We start from the raw sequence: 6,889 nt of genomic DNA on the forward strand, positions 1-6,889 counted from the left end.
CCGCCGCCGCACCGGGCAGCGGGCACCCCCGCCCCCGCCCCGCCGAGCCCCGACACCGGGACCCCGCGGCGGCGGGACACCCCCGCCTGGAGGGGACGGGGGCTCGGACCCCCCTCCCGAAGACGGTGACCCGCGGGGGGGGGATTGGGGCGGCAGAAATAAGGATGCAACCCTCCTGCGCGGGGATGCACCCCGGCACCCACACGGGGACACCCGCACTGGGGCACCCACACGGGGACACCTGGACTGGGGCACCCACGTGGGGACACCCACACAGGGACACCCAGACAGGGACACCTGTGCAAGGAGAACCTGAACAGCAGCTCCCAACCTGGGACACCCCCGCTGGGGCACCCGCACAGGGACACCCGCACAGGGACACATGGAGAGGGGCACCCACCTGGGGCACCTGTGCAGGGACACCTGAAGAGGAGCTCCCACCCAGGGGCACCCACCCAGGGATGCCTGCACAGAGACACTGGCACAGGGACACCCCCCCGGGGACACCCTCACAAGGCACCAACCGCACAAACTCCTTCCCCCCAGCCGTGTTCCAGCTGAGTCCTGTCACCGAGCACCGGGGGGCTGCTGGTGTCTGCCCCAGGGCCGGCTCCTGCACAGGGGGCCATCGAACGCCAACAAGCCCTGTGGGGACAAAGCTGGAGCAGGACATGGTCACCCGGGAGGTGCTGTGTCCCACCAGCACACAGGTCCCTGGGGGGATGCACACACGTGCTGGGCTTGGCTTGGCAAGGATGAGCATGGACATCCCCAGGAGGGGAGATGGGACATCCCAGAGGGGACATTCCAAGAGGGGAGGTCTCTGCTGGCACCCCTCTGTGCTGGCCACCAGACATCTTGGCTTCCCATGGCAGCACCTTCTCCAGCAGGAGCTGGAAGGGTCAGTCTGTGGTTGTCCACACAGCGCAGAGGGTGCCCAACCCACGGGATGCTCCGAGAAGCTCTTTCTCTCTGTGGTTCCCACCGACGAAGGGCACCACCCCAGGGTGGACATGTTGGGCCCGTCCCCTTCTGGGCTCGGTGCTGCTCACCTGCCTGTCCTGAGCATCCGGTGAAGGTGTGTGTGACCCAGCCCAACGTCACAAAAGATCACGGAGCATGTGGTGGGGAAGTCCCGCAGGAGCCCCATCCTGGACCAGCAGCGAGTTTGCGCGTAATCAGAGCGATTTGGTCTCCAAAACTCAGAAGGTCACCTTGGGCTCTGCCGCTGCTGCGGAGAGGGAGGGCAGTGGCAGCTTGGTGAGGCCTCCAAAGACCTCTCCCAGCCCGTTGGGGATGGACACGGCAAAGGTCCCACCTGGTGCCTCCTCAGTCACCACCTTTGCTTTGAAACTCCTCCTACTTTCCCGGGAGCAGTGACGTGCTGAGCTTCTGATGTCCCATTTCCCAAGTTAAAAAGCCACCAAATGAAGCACGGGTGGTGCCCCGGGGTGATCTGATGTCCCTGGGGCTGCCACCCACACCCACCCCAGCAGCTCCTGTCCCCACTGCCAGCCCCTGCCCATCTTTATCCACATGGGGCTTGTTTGCAGCTCTCCCCTCGCCCCAGGCTCCAGCACCTTTGTGGCTCCCCCCCCCACTGCTTGCAGGGGAGAAGATGGGTCTCTGGTGGGGTACTGAGAAAGGCTGCAAAACCCCTTCCTTTATGGCAGGTTTTCAGTCCCTGCAAAGCGGAGGGCAGGGTATGATAGAGGATTAAATAGCAAAAAAACCCCCGAGAATTCCTTAAAGCGTTTGTTTAGTTGCTGGTAAATCTTCACCATCCTGAGCCGGGTGCCCCCAAATTGCCAATGCTCTGCTCATGAAGCACCACAAGGGCTGGAGACCCACAGGGGAGGTGTGGGGGGCCCTGGGTACAAATCCCATCTGCTGCAGGTTCGTATCAGCGCACGGGGCATCTCCTGCCCCAGCTCCTGCCCGTGAACATCCTGCCCGTCCTACCCACTCCGCTCCCTGCCCAGCCTGTCCCTGGAGGTGACACCGCAGAGCCCCCCAGGTGCCCCCTGGGGTCTAAGGTCAGTCTCTGGCTCCAGGCAGGACCCTCCCTCCCAGCAGTCTGCTTTTTCATCCTTTGAAAACAGCCGCATGAGTTTTCTGACTGAGACCCCCGGGAAATGGTCCCTGGGCTCACAAACCTGCCCAGGGCTGGGCCACCAGCCCCCCCCGCGCTCCCCGCACCGTGGATACCCCCAGCAGCAGGGGAGCAGCTTTGGAAAAACCCCACCGGGTGCCCGGGGACAGCATCGGGGCAGCCAAAAATCCCTGGGCAATCCCAGGCTGGAGCAGGCACCGGGCGCTGGAGCCCTGTGGGACCAGGGGCCGGGGCAGGGGCTGGGGGGGGCCATGTCCCCGCCGGCTCTGGCGAAGGCCTTGTCCGGGCTGAGTCCCCGCAGCCACCCCAGAGCCTCAGCCCGGACCCATTGACATGATAATACTATTAAACTTCAGCAATTTGAAAAACAAAAGCCAGCAAGAGCCCAAATGGAAACCCCAGGCAGCCTGTCTCTGTCCCCCCACCCTCGCCCCCACCCCCGCCCCGTCCCAGGCAGGACTCTCTCCACACTTTGTCACCTCTCTGATATTTTAAATCTGGATTTTTGGCAAGGAAAATCGGATTTGTGGTCGGCTGCAGCCCTGCCCTTGAGCCCGGCTCTGGCTCTCCAGCAGCGGGAGGTCCTGCTCCCCGCTCAGGGCCACCAGAGTCCCCGCAGGATGGGGTTCCACCAGTAGGGCTGGTCCGGGGAGTGGGGTGAACAGGGCTTTTTTACTGGTGAACAGCCTGCCTTTGCTCGGGCTGGAGTCGGCTGGAGTCGTGGTGGTGTTAATTAGGAGGGAAATGATAGCTGGGTCTGTCCTGCCCCGGCTCAGGGAGGGGGTGGGAGCTGGGGCTTGGGTTCTCCTTCACCCTTCTCCCGCGGGGCCTTAAAGGCAGGGTTAAAGGTTTAAAATCGATGGCCGCCTGCTCGCTGAGGAGACCGAGGTCAGAGTGTTGGTGAGGGCTGGCCAAGCCCAGCTGGGCACCCACTGGGAACAAGCTACCCCACAAGAGCACCCGGTGTCCCACTCGGTGCCACAGCCCCATGGTGTGGGGCTCAGCCCCACTGACCTGCGTCACCACCTCCAGCCCCACACAGCTCCAGCACCACCACAGCCCCACACTGCGGCCCCTCCATCTCCTCCTGCCCCCTCCCCTGGGGCAGCTCTGCCCATCCCTCCCTCGGTGGGCACTGCCATGTCCTTTGTCTCTCTGGTGATCCCGTAACCTGGGTCATTAGTGGAGCCGTGGTGCTCCGGGGGCATCAGGATGGAGCTCACAGGGCTGGAGAATGACACTCTTGGGTGGGGGTTTGGAGGAAGCCTCCCTGGGCCACGTGGATACCTCTTGTCCAGGCTCTGCCATGGGGAGAGGTGACACAACAAGAGCTGCCACCCAGGGCTGCTCCTGGGCTGGGTTACATACATGGGCAGGAACAAGAGCTGGAGAAATGGGCCACCAGGAACCTCAAGAAGTTCAACAAGAAGTAGAAAGTCCTGCCCCTGGGGAGGGGCTGCCTGGATAGAAGCAGCTTGGCAGAAAAGGCACTGGGACACTGGCTTGACCATGAGCAGGCAAAGGCAGCAAACAGTGTCCTGGGCTGCCTCAGGAGCAGTGTCACAGCAGGGGAGGGAGGGGATCCTTCCCCTCTGCCCAGCACTGCTGAGGCCACCCCTGCAGTGCTGGGTCCAGCGCTGCGCTCCCCAGGACGAGAGAGACAGGGACAGAGGGGAGAAAGTCCAGTGAAGGGCCACGGAGGGGATGAAGGGACCGGAGCATCTCTGCTACGAGGGGAGGCTGAGGGAGCTGGGGCTGGTCAGCCTGGGGCAGAGCAGAGCCCATCAATACCTGCAGAGAAGGTGCTGAGAGGATGGAGCCAGGTTCTTCCCAGTGGTGCCCAGGGACAGGACCAGAGGCCATGGGCACACACCGACACACAGGAGGGTCCCTCTGAACATCAGGAGGCACACCTCCACTGCAGGCAGCTCTTTGAGATTGACTCAAAAGGACAGTTATTTTCTTAACTTGGTGCCTTCTTGCCCCAAGCAAACACTTCTGAAATCAAATGTGTAGTTTTATTTTGGTGCCATTTAATACTTTTGAAATGACTAAGTCAGGTCAGGTCGCCCTGCTGGCCACGCTGCTGGGGATGCAGCCCAGGATGTGGGGGGCTTTCTGGGCTCCGAGTGCACGTTGCCGGCTCACATCCAATTTGTCTGCTGTCCCCCAGGCTGTGCTGGTACTGGGGGTTGCCCCAATCCCAACTTCATGAAGTTCACATGGGCCCAAATAATTTGGGGGGTTGCTGATGTCTCTTTCTCCCTCTTTGGATGAAGTGGTTGACCAAAGTGGGTGAAGTGTTTTTGGGGCACACACAGTTGGCAGCACAGGAGAACTGTCTCATCTGCTTGTGTTGGTGGCACCAGGAGCCTCCAAAGAACATCAGCTGATGGACAATATGAGCTGAAGTGATGGGAAAGGCTGCCCTCCAGCCACTGCACTGCTGGAAAAGCCAAGAAGCCAACAGCTGAGTAAAACCAGGGGAAGGGGTTTAGTATCAGGACTGAAGAAAAAATACCGAAGCGTAGAAAGGGCTCTGAGCGCTGCTGGACCAAATGGCACATCTCCTGTGGTCCCATCTCCCTCCTTGGCCAGAAGCAGGTGCTGGAAGAGGGTGAGAACAGAGCCCATGGGAGAGATGCTCCTGGCACAGATGCTCTGAGCCAGACGTGGCTCCTGCATGACCAGTGGTACCCGTGGGCAGCCCAAGGAGGGGTGGGAGGCACCAACATCCCCACGCTGCCCCCCGCTTTCTACGTCCCCTCGTCTGGCCAGTGAGTTCAGCTGGCCTGGGGTCCCCTCGGCTGGTCGGTGCTGCCAGACCCCCAGCTGCACTTCTCAGGGTGCTTCCTCTCTGGCTCTACCTCTTTTTTACATTCAAGCATGATAAAAGGGCGTAGGCAATGGCTGAACAGTGGTCTCTCTCTTAAGCTCCTTTCTTTCCCTAGTAATTCCTAGCATGTGATTTTCTCTCTCCTTTTTTTCTTGATTTTAACGGCCGCTGACCTTTCCCTGGGGCTGTCTCGGGGCACTTGGAGCTCGTTGTCTCGCCCATGAAGTTAGGGTTGATCTTCCCCTTGTGCTTCACTTTCCATCAACTCACCTGCATTTCGGTGCTTTACACTCAGCCTCCGAAGTCCTGCAAGACAGCCCCATCTTTGTCACCCAAACAACTTCTCCATCCACCTGCCACAAGCCCCAGGAGGTGGAGGAGGCAGGACTCCCTTTCGCAAGGACCATATTTACCCTTCCCATATGAACCCCAGGGTCCGCTACTTTGCTGGTACCGGGGTTGAAGGATTCCCTCTCCTGAGGGTCCTTGTGGTGTAACCACGGCCGTGCCGGTGAAGGGGGCAGCTCAGACACAGCAGCTTTAGTAGCTGCGTGAGACAGTGCTTCTGAAAGCCCCACGCCAGAGCCTCTGGCAGCTCTCTGCTCGGGGCCAGCAGTGCTGGTGGTGGCCAGCCACCAAGTCCATCCTGCTCCCAGCACTGGGAGAACCTGGGCTGGTCACACAGGCTGATCCTTTAGGATCAGTGGGGCTGAACTTCGCTCCTGGATGCAGCCACCTCCAGAAGACAGTTTAACCACAGCGTGGCAAAGACCTTGCAGAAGCTGGAGGCCCTTTCCCACACCACTCGGTTTATCTCCAGCATCAGCCCATCTGCCCCAGTGACATCTTCGAGATGTTCACTTTGGTGTGTGCCCCCGTGAAGGGAGTGTTTTAAAAAGCATCCTGCCCTCCAGCAATCTTCAGACCTGGGGCTTGGCTCTGGAAGTGGGAGAACTGTAGGTTTTTCTCTGGCACAGCAGGGAACTGGGGAAGGAGCTTGGTATCTGCAAGGCTGGAGAGGGGCTGGTTTGGGGCTGTTGCTGCAGAGCCCAAGCCATGACCCTGGGGAGCTCCCGGGAGAGCACGTCTGCAGCCTTTGTGTCCCTGATAATTCAGTTCATCTTCCCTTGTGCCGGCAGTGCCTGGAAAACAGAAGCACCGGGAACCGAGAAGTTTTTCAACTGTGGGTCATCTCCCAGATGAGAGCATCTCCTGGGGCCTGGCAGGTTTCTGAGCACGGACAGGGCTGCTGACCCCACTGATCCCACCAGGACGCACCCACGGAGCTCCTGCAGACCCCATCCAAGCTTTCCCAGAGAGCTGGGAGGGTCTCCAACATGCACTGTCCCCTCACCAGGTTCTGTGGGTGTGTCATCACACTTCCCCCATTTTAAATAAAGAAATTCAGGAAACTCATCATTTCAGGGCAGGGAGATGGGCTGCCCTCGAGCAGCTCTTGAGACAGCAGCTTTGCAAGGCAGGAGCCCCCCGCGCTCCCACACCCTTCTCAGGGCGGTGGTAAACAACCAAACCAAGGGGACAACCCCCCTCCCCATTTCTGACCCTCCCTGTCTCTTACCCCCCCACCCCTGCTCACTCGAGGTGACACAAAAGGCTGGCCAAACCCCTGGGACCCCCAGCCAGCTGATGGGGGACTGTGGCCAGCACCTTGCCCAGCGCTTCTCAGCCCACCCATGTGCCCACCCCGACACGGGAGCAGAGCAGAGCGACCCTCATCCCATCAGCAAAGGAGGAAAATGATGCTCAAGCTGATTTTACCCAGGCTGGGAGTGATTTGGCTTCAAAACCAGGCTGCCCCACTGGAAGGGGACCTGGCTGGCAGTGGTAGTGATGTGAGGAGATGTGGTGCCCAAATCTGTCTCCCAAAGCCACCAGGCAGTCCATGAGGGAGCCATACACAGGACACCTCTGTATCACAC

General features: G+C 60.3%; 1 protein-coding gene across 1 annotated transcript in view; it reads right to left on the reverse strand.

Moving 5' to 3' along the window:
* The window catches only part of TGIF2 (TGFB-induced factor homeobox 2), a 6,579-nt gene extending 5,416 nt beyond the window's left edge, over positions 1-1,163 (reverse strand). Inside the window, exon 1 of the mRNA XM_014937560.1 lies at positions 1,053-1,163. The gene's annotated coding sequence lies outside the window, so the exon portion shown is untranslated. The remainder of the gene's footprint in view (positions 1-1,052) is intronic.
* Between the last annotated feature and the right edge of the window lie 5,726 nt (positions 1,164-6,889).

The sequence above is a fragment of the Calidris pugnax genome, unplaced genomic scaffold (genome assembly GCF_001431845.1).
Source record: "Calidris pugnax isolate Ruff unplaced genomic scaffold, ASM143184v1 scaffold83, whole genome shotgun sequence".
NCBI classification, from domain to species: domain Eukaryota; kingdom Metazoa; phylum Chordata; class Aves; order Charadriiformes; family Scolopacidae; genus Calidris; species Calidris pugnax.